The following is a 14,114-nucleotide window of genomic DNA, read 5'->3' as shown; positions in this document are numbered from 1 at the left end:
CTTAATATGTCTCATTTCATTTTTATGGTTATTTGATTTGTTTTTGTGCATAAAACATGGTAGCATTTTAGGTAAGAATGTCCCATGGGACGTGACTGCTCACTTTGAGGGTTAAGGCAAATTTTCCTAGCGGATAGAGAGCGTCTCAGGCCTGGTTCGCAGAATATGCTTTGGCAAGAGGGGTTGCAACTGGCTGGTGGGGGAGGGAATGAGGAGACGGTGAGGAGACGGCGGGCACATCTCAAAATCAGACTCACAGAATGGGAAGCCTCTAACAGCCTCACACTCACCAACGTACTAAAAACAATGTTTCAACTAAATAAATGCAAATGATTATTTTATAGAAGTGCTTCAACGGCTACAAAACATGGGAAACCACCACCCAAGTGTGCTTTGAGAATAGTGACACCTGTTCACATGTATGAAATGATGAAGTGCAGTTTTTCCAATCCAGAAAAGGAAATGAAGAGCTAGAGAAACACGAGACAGAGAAGAGGAATCACTGTCGCTCTCGGCCCCAGTGGAGCACGGCCACACAGTCACAACACAGGGTCAGAAATACTGATGTTGGAGTTCAGCCTCGTCCGGGGAGATGCCTTCGTCTCACTGGGCTCCTGCAGCTAATGTCCACGGCCCCCATATCAGCACCAATACCTCTGCCCAGCCTGAGAGCCGGGAGCGCTGACCTTTGGACTAACTATAATTGGAGCCTCCTTTAATTAGGGAAAGTATCAGCTGACTCTAATATGCAGCAAGGTCACTATCATTAGGTCAGCGCTAACTAATTGATGTTTGTGTAGAATAGAATTTGGGATTACAATACATTCAGTTTAGCAAAACAAACTAGGCTGACCTGGGAAACCGCATTGCATCATCGGGGCGTTGCTGCGTGTAAGTATCAGGCTTATCTACAGGGCTCCCGGGGCTTAGGAGCCAGCTCCATAATGAGAGCCGGGATTTTGTAAACCAAACCCCTCGCATCTGTCATTAGGTAATACTAGATGTGGAACCAGATCTGAGATATCATACAAGCCCATCCTACGTAAAACTTGAGTTTTCAGAAAGCTCTCAGGGATGATACGGCAATTAAGCCCGTGTTTTGTTTTGTTTCTTCAGCACATTTTTTCATGGCAGGTAGCTATGTCATCCCTATTTCAAATCTCAAAATTGTCAGATAAAAATTATTAACCATGCTTTCTCAGCATAGGTCAGATTTCCAGTTGGCCATTTACCAGTTTGGAAGTCAGTTGAGTCTGTTTTATTGACATTTGACGTGGAAGCCTGTTGGTTTGTGAAGGGGTGAGGGGGAACGTACGCCAGGATCCAAGGGAAGAGAACATTAGGGCGGGGATGAGACACGCAGTCAGCTGCGGTAACCGGGGACATTTACTGCTTCGGTCGTGACGACCATTGAGACAGTTATAGAAAAGAAAGAAATGATACTCCGTTGTATAATTTTAAGAGGACAGTTTTCCCCTAAGTAGCCATGATGCTGTGTTGCATTTCCTGCTCCGATGTCTATCTATAGTTTGTTCCATCCCAAGACCCTTGGAAGCTCTTTACATTGTATTTCAATAAGTTGTTGATTCAATAAGTGTTTACTGGGAGCACATGGCGGGAAGGTCTGCGGAGGCATGGGGTGCAGTGAATGAGACCGACCAAGAAGGGTCCTCACAGAACCTCGTGACTAAAGAGCATGATAGACAAGTGACACAAATCACATGAATACAAACTCCACGGATATTAGGTCCAGGGAATTCTGGATCCAGTGGGCACAAGGAACAAGAGGACTTCTCTCATGGAGAAACACGGGTAGGTTTCCCCGAAGAAGGGATCTGAACTAAGACCTCGAGTGTCAGGGAAAAGAAAAGGAGGTGCATGGTCAGCAGGAGGTGGGCTGCTCTGCGGGGGGCTCCAGTCAGGCGCCCAACACGGATCTCTCCCCCAAGCTTCAGACTTAGAAACCCTGATTTTCCTGGACACCGCCACCAGAAACTGAAAGCTTAGTGTGGACGCAATAAATTGCTGAGCTATTTCCCTGGGAGCGCCACCAGCCCACTGACGGCTAAAGCAATGACACGGGTCCCTCTTCCCGTCTTCTCCGCAGTCCGACACCTCAGCAAGCCTGGAGGTGCTTCTTCTGATGACGTCGCGCACATCTCTTTCCTTCCCTGCCCACAGCCCGTCCCCTCTCGCCTGGGCCGCTATGAGGGATCCTTGTTCTTCTCCATTGTGCTGTCCCACAGCAGCCAGGGTCTTCCTTTCAAAACGTTGATCAGCTCATGGGGCCTCTCTGACCCTAATGTCTCACTGGCCCCCGCGCAGCTAAGAGAATGGCTAAAATCCCAACCGCTGGCAGCAGCAGGTGCTGGAGAGGAGGTGGGGCGGCCGGAAGGCTCCTTCGTTGCTCGCGGAAATGCAAAGTGGTCCAGTCACCGTGAAGACAGTAGAGTGGTTTCCTACAGAACTAAGCACACTCTTACCATGTGACCTAGGACTCATGTCCTTAGAATTTACCCAAATGGGCTGAAAAGCTATGACCAAGCCGAAACCTGTGCGTGAATGTTGACAGAACCTTTACCTGTATTCGCCACAATGATGGCGAGATGAGGTGTCCTTCAGCGGGCCAGCGATACACCCGGCCCTCCAGGAAACGGGACGTTATTCAGTGATGACGCACAGACGCGAGCTACGACACCACAAAAAGACATGGAGGGATAGGTGCAGCCCAGAGGGATTTAGGTCAGGGAAACCGTGCTGTGTGATCCTACACTGACTGAAATGCGTCATTATGTTTGTCCAGAGTGTACAACCCAGCGTGAACCCCGGCGTAAGCTGCAGACTTTTGTTAACGACGCTGTGCTGGTATCGGTTCATCAGTTGTAATAAATGCACCACACCAGGGCAAGAGGTTGATAGTAGGGAGAACTCTGTGTGTGTCTGTGTGTACGCGTATCTCTGCGTGTGACTGTGTGTGCCGGCGTGTGTGTCTGTGTGCCTGTGTGTGTCTCTGAGGGCACGTGTGTGTGTGTGTGTGTGTACCTGGGAGCACATTGTGCCTGTAGGTTCATGTTCTGTATGCATGTGTGTGCACCCATGTACCTTATGAACACGTGTATGCATGCATGCCTTGTGTACATGTGTGTGCATGTGTGAGCCTACGTGTGCCTCGTATCCTTACATCCATGCACATGTGCCTGTTTGAGCAAGCATGTCTGTGTGAGGGTGCACGTGTGCATGTGTGTTTCTATGCGTGCGTCTGTTAGCGTACGGGGCCTGTGTGTGCCTGTGTGTGACTGTGTGCCTGTGCGTGTGCCTGTGTGTGCATGTGCGTGTGCATGCCTGTGAGGGTTCAGGGACTATCTAAGAGCTCTCTGTACTTGGCTCTGTACGTCGCACTCCGTCTTTCTAGAAACCTGCATCTCCTCAGGAAAACAGTCTACTACAGGGAACATGCCTCACAGGCTTCCTGCCCAGCTCAGGAGGAAATCTGAGGCCCTTGCCATGGTCACCAGTCCCTGCAGTGACCACTGGTCCCCAGGGCCTGGCTCCAGCTGCAGGGACTGACCAACTTGTCGTGAGAGGCCACCACCAGGCCCGTCCCTCTCCCCCAACCTCGTGTGGCCAGTTCTGCTAGGGACCCGGCCTTTGTAGGCCACCTCCTAACCCCCAGCGTGGCTGCACATGGGGACAGGGTCTATGCAGGGGACCATGTCGGGAGTGTGGAAGACCCTGTAAGACAGGAGAGAGATTCGTTCTGTGCCATGTCAGGAGTGTTCTCCAGAACCCGGTCCTGCTGGCACCTGGTCCGTGGCGCCCAGCCTCCAGAACGTGAGGAGGAAGGCTAGGTTTGCAGTTTAAGCTGCCCATCTGGGGTGTTCTGTTAAAGCAGCTGAGCTGACTCTACTTCCTCAGGCCTCCAGCAGAGTGTCCTCTCCGAGATGCCTCCCTGCCCAGCCTGAGCACTGGCAGACCTGACGCCCGCATGTGGCAGGATGTGGCCCCAGCCAGTCTGGGGTACCCACAAGATGTTGGCCGCACCAGAGCCCTCCACAGGGCGGGCTGGTCCCTCTGCCCCCAATGGGAAGGGGAAGAAGGCCCTCTGAGATGCCCACAGCAGAGGATGTGCGTGTGGTGGGAGCATCCCCGGGACTCTCTCCAGGGCCATGGGACGCGAGCCCTGGGAGGGAGAGGGGGCATGCAGCCTCCAGGGGGACGTTGCCCCCAGGAACACACGCAGTGGGGTTCAGGGCCATTTTCTAGTGCAGAATGGGAAAAAGTCTTTATCCAGGCTTGATGAAAGTTAATATCCTGTATTTAAGTTCGAAAGAATGTGCAATTAATTCAATGAAACAAGCTACATTTTATAAATTTTGGACGATACAAAACACAACTTTCTTTCAAACAAAATACAAACTGAAGCTCGTTGTACACTTCCCTTCCTCAGGAAACAGCTCCCCTGAGACGCTGGGGTTCTCAGACTGAGCAAGCCGTCCTGTCCTCCGGAGTTACAATCTCTAGGAGGAATAAACGGCCCGTATTAGGGAACCCACCCTGGCTGGTGACTCGCCCCCAGGACAGTCTCCTGCTAGCACGGACCACGGGCCCGCGAGGGGAAGGAACAGAACCTGCGCACAGTGGCCAACCCAGCTCAGGCTGGCCATTCCTCAGGCGCCTCAGTCACAGCACTGGGGGCCCGAGCCACAGACAGTGCTCTGGCCGAGCGGGAGCACCCACAGGGCCAGCGCGGGGGCACTCGGAGGCACTGACGCGCCGTTAGCAGCCATGCCCGCAGAGCCCCACACGCTGCTCTCTGGGGCGTTCAGCACCCGCAGGGCTCCCAGACCCGGGACACACCGAGGGCAGCGGGACCATCACATGAGGCTTCGGAGCTGCACCAAAGCTCTCTCTGCCTTTGCTCTGTCCTCTGCACCCATCACCAGGTCAGGTGACACGGGTCAGCAGCCGCTGGCCTTGGCAATCCTGCCCTTCCGTGGAAGCAGCGGGCTCGGGACAGCCAGGAGGGAGTGGCCAAGGGAGCTGGGGATGAAAATGACGCCGGACGCTCCCTCTGGGGACGTGGTTCCGCGCGCACCGGGGCATGCTGGTTCTCAGGGAACCCCTGGGACTTAGGGGTGACTGCGGTGTGAGGACATGCTGTGGGAGGGCCTCACGGAGCTGGGACTCGTGGGGAGAGAGGCCTCAGACCCCTGCCCCTCAAGGTGGAGACAGCCCTGTCTGGGACCTCAGGCCACACCGGTGGCTTTTCTATCCATTCCAGGGTGTCAAGGCCTCCAGGCGTCCGGAGGACGAAGCTGCAGGCCGCAGGCCTCAGGGCTCCCCTGCGCTCCGACAGCAAGAAAGGGGACATCAGGCCGTAGGCCACGTTCGACATGGCTCAACCGCTTCGACAGTCGGAGTTCAACTGTTTCTGTCTTAGAGAAAAGACAAGATGCCGCGTGGAGGGGGTGGGAGGGCTCCCACGCAGTCGAGGGGGGTTCATATACCCGGAGTGGCCTGGTCACTCTGCACACTGCAGAGCTGAGCAGGACAGGTGGAGGGACGGAGGACGTGGGGCCTGGAGACGGACACAGTGTCTGCAGACAGGAGCACCGGTCATGAGAGACGCTGCGGGAGCAGGGGCGAGGCAGCGCTCAAGCAGGGCCGAAGAGTGTGTGCAGGGTGGGGAGGGTGGGTGTCAGGAGGGCAGAGAGGCGGACAGAGACAGAGAGAGGAGGCACGGGCAGGGGCAGGCAGGGCAGCAGGGCACGGAGAGCCCGCAGGTCCTGACCGCCTTCCGCACACCCACCTCGCTAAGGGCAGCACCGGGCTCTCACGAGGTCCTGCAACCACCACCCACCCACTCACGCTCTCAGAGCTGAGCCTCCACCAAGACCCGAGGGGGGGACCCTGGGAAAACACACACTCGAGCCGTGGCACCCGCGACACCAGCCAAAGACGACAGCACACCTTCCCGGGAGGGCGTGGGGCTCTGGGCCTGGTCCTCAGGAGCCACCTGGCCTGGGACCCGCTCTGACAGCCCGTCCTTGCTTGCTGCCCGCCGGTGCCCGCCCTCCAGCAGCAGCACATTACTGCATCGGCTCCGGGGGCGCCGCATAAAGCGCCTTATTGTTCCCGCCCGCCCACCGCACTGTCTCTGCCGAGTGGGCCACAAGCTAACGCCTGATTGTTTAACCATTACCCGCGTGCCCAGCAGGTGAGTCACCACCGGGCCTCCTTCCCAGCCAGTTCTGCCAGGTCCCTGCCAGGCCTTCCCCTTTTCAAGACCGGGATCCTTTATTTCAGGTGATAATTGCCACATGTGCACACAAAGGTTTATTGCTGTTGATGGCAACGGGCACTCGGAAACTGCCAAAGGGCGTGGACGGCTGCTAAGACGAACATGAAAAACGATCAACAAGGGCCACATCCAGCTGCTGCGGGGGGAATCGCTGCCCCTCAGCCTCGCTGCGGAGACCCGGAGGGCGGCTCGCCCCGCGTGATCCGAGCATTCCTGGCTGCTGAGGCCCGGCGTTCCCGGTGTCCTCAGGCATGTACGGTGATGCCAGGCAGTAATCTGGGGGCGATTTACAGAGACCTGGGCTCGGATTTCAAAGAGAGTGCAGACACCCACGCCTTGGCGTTTGCTGCGCTGCTGAGTTGTGGGGCAGACAAGTTCGCATTTTCTCCTCCTAATGAGCGTCTCGTTTTATACTCGGCGTTCCGGCCTGCGACCTCGACACGACAGCACCTCTCCGCTTCAGTCCCCGGCGCACCGCCCCACACGCAGGGACCGGACCCCTCGCACTTGGCCAGACAGGTGCTCAAGAGCCACGGACGGTGAGGACGGAGGCCACAGCCAGCACCCGCGCCCACAGCGAAAGCCCCAGGAAGCAAGTCAAGGTCCGTTGGGCAGAATTCCTTGACCACCGTCTCTAAAAGGCGCCTGAGGCCAACACGCGTGTCCGAGCGAACCTGACGCTGAGCAGCAGCGGACGACCCCCGGTGTCCTCGTGTCACAACGCACAGAGCCGCTCTGCTCCAGCGCTCGGAGTCGAGGGCCTGTCGGGCCTGCCCTGCGGACAGCACAGCACAGACCTGAGCTGCCGGGGCCGGGACGGGGCAGCACACGCGACCTTCTCCTCCAGAAGGGCCCGCGACGCTTTCCTCCCGGGCCCGTCCTCCCTGTAAGGAAACTGAGGCCCAGAGCTGCCCGCCATCCTGCCGAGGGCCAGCCCGCGGGGCAAGGACTGACCCCGGGAGCCCGACTGCCCCAGTGCTGGCCCCAGTTCAACCGCGTGGACGGACACGAACTCGCTGGCGGGGCGCGGGGAGTCCTCAGTTCACGAGAGGACGAGCCGGCTCTCATCGGAGAAGGAAGGAGGACTTGCGGGGCGATGCCTTCTACGGGGTCCGGGAGGCCGTCCTGCTTAACGTGCGGCCGCGCTGGCCACGTCCGCAGACACGGAGGGCGCCGGCGCCGGAGCCCGCGATGACCAGCGCCCAGGCTGCTGGTGGGGACAGGTGTGCGGGGACGCACGTGACCACGCAGGTTTGTGCCGCGTCGTGCTCACCCGGGGTCACCGGGCACGGGCAGCGCGCGGCTCACGGGGTCCGTCTCGGGGAGCAGCCGTCCCCGGCCGGCGGGAGGCGGCGAGGCGCGGGCGGCCGGTGCAGGACGGACCGGAGAGAAGCCCGCGCTCCGGGGCGGGGAGGTCGGAGGTCGCTTCCCGCCTGCCCGAAGCCCGCGGACCCGCCGCGCTCCTCCACCCGGTCCACGAAGGGCCGCGGCTGCGCGTGAAGAGCTCGCGGCGCGGGGACGCCCCAGCCAGGGCCGGCGAGGCAGGGCCCCCGCAGCCGCCGCCGAGAGCGCGGGGCCGCGCCGGAAGGGCAGGAGCCCGGAGCCCGCGCGTCCGCGACAGCGGAGCGGCCCCTCCCGGCCATGGTGACGCCGCGGCGGCAGCGAGCCCCGGGCTCCCCCAGGCCTCGCCCCACCGCGGGCCTGCGCGGACCGTCCACCGCGCCCACCCCGCGCCGCCTTCCCGACGCCCGGAAGCGGACGGCACAGCCCGGGCAGCGCCAGCCAGCGAGGCGCCCTCCGCACACGGCCGGGCCGGAGGTCACGTCGGGCTCGGCCCGCAGTCCGGACGCTCGGGGCTCGGGCCTCCCGTGGGCTCTCCCGACCCCGAAAGCCGCTGCCTCCTGGCCCGGGGTCTCCAGCGGCGCGAGGTCTGCGCCCCGGTTCCTCGGGACTTGCGTTTGCCGGAGCACGGCCGTCGGCTCCACGGGCGACGCCCCCCCGCAGGCCGCGCGGGGACCTCTGTCTGGACCCGCAGGGCCGGAAGTTCCCGTTACTCGGCGCCGTAACCGCGGACGCGGCCCGCGGGTCTCCGCCCTGCGTCCGGCCGCCGCGCGCCGCTGCGAGTTCCCGCCCCGAAGCCGCGGGGCCGCGGGGTGACGGCTTGCGGAGGGGCCGTCGGCGGCTGCGGGCACGGCGCGGGCCGACCCTGGTCCGCTCTGACCACGGTCCCGGGAGCGGGCGGGGGAGGGGCGCGGACGCTCCGGAGGGGACCCGGGAGCGACGCGGGGAGGACGGCGACCCCGCACCGGCCGGAGCCCGCCCACAGCCGACGGGGCACCGGCCGCAGCACGTGGAGCCCGCGCTGGCGCATCCCGGCCTGTGCGCGGTGGCGCCGGACCCCGGGCTGCCGGGCAGGCCGCCCCCCACCACCGGCCCTGTGCTCCCGGCGCCCGCGGGCTGTCCCCCGACCACAGCCCGCTTCCTGGGGCGTCTGTCCCCCGGTCCAAACCCCTCCTGCCCTCGCGCCACCCCATTCGGGTCACGGGCCCAGGCTGCGCCCCGCGCTCCGGGCGCGGAAGCCGAGGGCGTCGCCGCACACGCGCCGGCGCCGAAACCAGGCGCAGGGGGTCGGGGGACCGGGCGTGTGCTCAGGGCCAGCGCGGCCCAGCCCGGGGACTCCGCGCACACCGGTGAGGCTCGCGGGGGTCGGCCGCCGGTTCGCGGGACGGGCAGCGGCTGGGCAGACGGACAGAGGAGACGGAGCTCCCCGTGCGGGCTCGCGGCCCTGGAGCGGCGGGGGCAGCTCGCCCGGCGTGTGGCCTCAGTGCGAGCCGAGCGGCCGGCGGCGTAGGCCCGGGGCACCCCAGCGCCGACCCCAGCGGAGCCTCGGCCGCAGGTCCGGGAGGACGGGACAAGGACAGCCGCGATGACCACATGTCTCTCAAGGGCCACTCGGTAACCACACGCGTGTCCACGGCTGTCTGTCTGTCCTCCGCAGCCCCCGGGTCCCTGGGACGGGGATTGGGAGAAGCCTCGCCCCAGACACATGGCAAGGGCCAGCGCCTCTCCTACCTGGCACCATGGAGACCCTCAAAGGGCCAAAGAACAGAGATGCGACAGGATGCCCTGCCTGGGTGGGTGTCACACGAAAGTGTTTCGGGGAGAAGCGGTGCCCTTGTTCAGTAGCTGGTTCTCCACTGTAGACATCCATCCCAAGACTTGTCTTCTGACCTCCACAGCAAGTCCCCACGTGGACACTCAAAGCTCAGGCACAGAATCAAGTCATCTCCATGTGGCTTCTCCAGGCTTTCCTGGCTCAGGGCAAGGGCTTTCAAGCACTGGCAGGTGATGGCTTCAAAAAGGCCAGCTGGCCGGGACAGTGTGGTCCATTAATGAGTGCGGGTACAGGGTTGGGGGAGGCTGAGGACAGGCACGGTGGGCGCAGAGCCGGGCCTGCCAGAGCAGTCCGGAGTGTGGACCACCAGGCCCACCCCTAGGACCCAGGGCTGAAGTGCGTGGTGCACAGCCCCCATCAGAACCCGTCCACTGGGCTGTGGGAAAAGCTGATGTGAATCGGGATGCTCTCTCACCCAGCCTCGGGAGCTCTGAGGTTCCAGAGCAATCCGAGGCAGTGGCGTTCTCCATCCTAACTCAGAGCTCATAAGCAGATGGGATGAGTGATCACTGCTACGGGAACTTTCCGCGGAGCCTGCTGATGGCCACGATTAGGGAGAGCCTTGGGTCTGGGACGGTGTGAACACACAGCAGTGGCTGGAAGGAAAACAAGGTTTATCTGCACGTATGTGTCCGGTGTGCTCAGATTCCACAGAGACAGCATCTCTGGAAGTCGATGGAGAGACACCCTGTCTGCTGCTACTCACGGCTTCTGTCATCTCTCCGGCCAGCAGGAGGACAGGGCTGGGCTCCACAGCGGGCTTGGGCTCACGGCACGGTTCTGAGAACAGCCACTTTCTTGCTAGAGCTGAGAATGACCTTCCACCGCTTGTTGCCAGCAGACCAATCCTTCCAAAGCACCAGCCCCGTGGAGGGTCGGCCCCCAGAAAGGCCTTGGCTGGCCCCCCCCTACAGGCGTGTCAGATGGCTCCAAGCTCCGCTTCCCAGCTCTGCAACCACCCAGGTGGCTGCATCTCCACAAAAACCCTTGAGCCCACAGCCCGAAAGCCCTGGTGCCTGTTCCCGGACCCAGGCTTCTGAGCCTCTGCCTCTCCACCATGGAAGTCACACGCTGTCCTCTACTCGAGACTCCACTGAGCGGGGAGCACGTCTCCATCTGTGTGTCTGGACACATGTCGTCTTCACTTCTTATTGTCCTGTCTCCTTTGTTCACGCCTCGTCTCCACATCACAATCACAAAAACACGAGTCGTCCGTTTCATGTAACCTGCCGTGTCCAGTAACTCGGTCACTTGAGATATTTCTGAACATGGCAGGCGGTTAAGAGAGAGGAACTGAATCAGTGTGGCTCTGACGAGATGCAGGAATTTGTCTGTCACCCTGTTAGTGGACGTCATTTCACAACAGGACCCTGGGTTCAACGAAGACGCTAGAACCCACCCCAGGACTTAGGTGAATAGGAAACAGCCCTTGGAGACTTACAGAACTTCAGCAAAGTCCCACATAATCCAACTAGTTCCCTGTGATGCAGACCCCCAGGTAGGTGGGAGATGCCATTCACTATAAATTATTTCTAACACATACAGATACTTGTTATAAGGCATGACTGTTGCAAAAAATAATTTCTATAGAAACTTGGGGAGCTTTCTCCTGGCTTCCTGTATGTGACCTGTGAAATTCGGCCTGTGCCTGCATTTAAACTTTCAAAGTCGCTTTGTGTCTCTCTGCATGACGGTAAGTTTGGGACTCTGCCCCTCGGGACAGAGGGGCAAGAGGAGGCCCCGCACCACTCGGCTCTGTGTTTTCTCTGTGACTGTATTCTCTCCGCGGCTGGGGCCCAGGCCTGTCCCCACACGGCTATGCCTGAGCGTCCGGGGGACATGGATCCTCTCTGCACTCAACACATAGGCTACTTGCTCACCACTTCTGGTGAAAACCTACAACATCTGTCAACGTGAACTGCGCACCTACTACACACCAGACACAGTTCTCTGGGAGGAACTGTGACCCTGGAGGGCTGTGCAGAGAGCCACCCTCAGCTTTCCTGGACCCCAGCCTCCTGGTTATCTGTCCATCCATGCCACTGTGCATGCGAAACACCACTGACCTTGAGAGATGATGGAGGAGGCATGTTTGCTGCCCTCCAGTTACCCACAGGAGTCCTCCCACAGTCCAGGGTGACGGTGAGTAGGTGTGCGGCCACGGGCTCTCAGACATGGCCTCTGTGGCTCCTTGAGGACCCAGAACAGGCCCTGAGGAAGGAGCAGTGACATCCACTGCCCCTTCCAGTCTGTCTGTGGGGAGACTCCCTCAGAAGAGTTCTCCACTGGCCCCCACAGGGACTCCACTCACACAGACACGGGCAGCCTTGCACACGTGGTGCTTCAGTCCCACAGGAACCCCCTCACACAGGTGTCCCGCTGGCCCCACAGGGCCCTGCATCACCCTGGTCCAAGCAGCCAAACAGTGCCTGAGCCTCAGCGGGAAGAGACACATGCGGAAACCCCCAGGGTCTGAACGGCCACCACAACCAGAAGCTGGGGCTGAGACCCCCGTGGGGCGGCCGGCCAGAGCCCAACAGCTGCTGCTGACCCACTGAGGCCGTCAGGACCCCAGGGCCCGGGGAGGTGCGCGAGCTTCCGGGGGAGCAGGAGGCCGGCCCAGCCTGTTCCTGCTCCTGTGGGATCTGGGGCCCGCCGCTCCTGTCTCGCCACCAGGGAGCCGCTCCTAGAGGCGGCACAGTGCTGCTGCCACTCCCGGGACGGCAGTGAGCACCTAGCCCAGGCCCCGGGGGGCCAGACGTGAGGGGAGCCCGGGCACGAGCAGACAAGGTGGCAGGCCGGGCTAGGGAGGGGTCTCCGTGCTGTCAGAGGAAGCCAGGGGAAGTGAAGAAAACACAACATGGTGGGAAAGCAGCGTCATCCGCCGAGGAGGGTCCGCTGAGACCCTCGCCCACCATGCGGGGTTGGGGGGGGGAACAGCTGGGTCTGGGCAGCAACTGTGTGGCTTGAGTCTGGACCTGTTTGAGGCGCTCCGTCCCCTCTGTCTGGACCTGCTGCCCAATTCCCAGGGTGCTAGATGGTGTCACCAGCCAAGCCCACTGGTTCTGAGTCCTGCGACTTAGGTGATCCTGCCTCTTAGGTGGGTCCCATGAGCACCAGCGTCCTCTGGGTGGGACACTGGCCTCCGCCTTCAGTCTGTCTCCGAACCAGGGCCTTGAAGTGTCCACACGCCACGTCCCTACTGCTGATGGGTGTTCTGGCTGAAAGTCGGTCCTCCCAAGCATTCATGCAGAAGGACAGCATCCCTCCTATTCTGCTCCTTTCTGGGTCAGTCTGTGCACTGCCACTCTTCCCTAAAAGGTCCTAGTAGAGTCTCCCCTGTTTGAGACAAACTGCAACACGTTTGCAGTGTCAAAACCACAGTCCCACTAAGGAGACCTTTGCCCATGGCAGCACCAGAAACAGCCCCCAGGGAGAATGCTGGTCTCTCTGTGCAGCTCAGCCTGTCACTGAAGCAAAGACCGCACAGCCCTCGTCCCGGCATGTGCCCAGGAGACTGGGTGCTCCCGTGATCTGTCCGTCCTCAACCCTAGTAGGCCGCGTGCGCGTGTCACACAGCTTTCTTTCATGCCACACGGGGGAGGCTGCCATTTCTTCATGACGGTTGGGCAGCCTGGATGGGAAAGCATCCCTGCAGTGAAGGAAGGAGAAGCTGCAGGTGAGGGCCCCTGGATAGCGTCAGGGTCCTCCAGTCCGCTTGCTCCTCCCCAAGCCCCATACCAGGTGACGGGAGCCCAGGCAGGCCGCAGTCCCGGGTGCCTGGGCCCCTTCTCGAGACGGAGTGACCCACCCTGTGTCCCACAGATCACACATCATGTACGATGCTAACAGTTTCAGAGACCAAAGCATTCAAGCCACCGAGACCACAAGATCTTTTAAAAGAGTTACAGTAGAACCTGGAGGACTTCCCCACTGCCCGTGTTACCGTCAGACAAGCTCCGTCGGGATGACCTGCACCTGTGTGGAGGTCAGGGTGCAGAAAGGCTGCTGAGCCAAACTCTGGGAGCCCGTGGGGTCCGTCACTGAGGAATGAGACCGCAGAGCGTTGACGTTCCTTCTTCCTCTCCTGTACACTCTGGGGGAGTGTGAGGAGAGATTGTGAAATAGGACAACTGCCCTGAATTAAGGCAACAGTTTCCCTTGGCAAGCAAGACTGAAGTCACCCCTTTCTCCTTTGGACTGGAATCAGAATCAAATCATGGTTTTGCTGTTGGGTGGGTTTGTTTGTTTGTTTGTTTGTTTTTAATAATTTCATTTCTCCCAGGGTTCAAACTGTTTCTCCTGAGGGGCAAAAAGCACTCAAGACTTTGCAATTATAATTGCTGTTCACTGAGTATCAAAATATGAAAAAAATGTTCTATTTTTAAAGGGCCAAGTTCATAGCAGAAAACGCTAATTAGGGTGGAAATTGGGTCTAAGTGATTTCAACTGTAGCCAAGCTATTTTTTCCCACTACTTCTGCGAAGGAAGGATGCCAACGAGATCATCTACCTTCCTGTTGGCCACACTTTTTATGATAATCCGTATTATTTGGACAGGAGGGGCACCGTTATCTTAAGTATATACACTTGAGCCACAGGTGGGAAATCAGAGGAAGAACGAAATCGTCTTGCTAGG

The sequence above is a fragment of the Mustela lutreola genome, chromosome 5 (genome assembly GCF_030435805.1).
Source record: "Mustela lutreola isolate mMusLut2 chromosome 5, mMusLut2.pri, whole genome shotgun sequence".
Taxonomy (NCBI): domain Eukaryota; kingdom Metazoa; phylum Chordata; class Mammalia; order Carnivora; family Mustelidae; genus Mustela; species Mustela lutreola.
Note: the sequence above shows the minus strand (reverse complement) of the source record.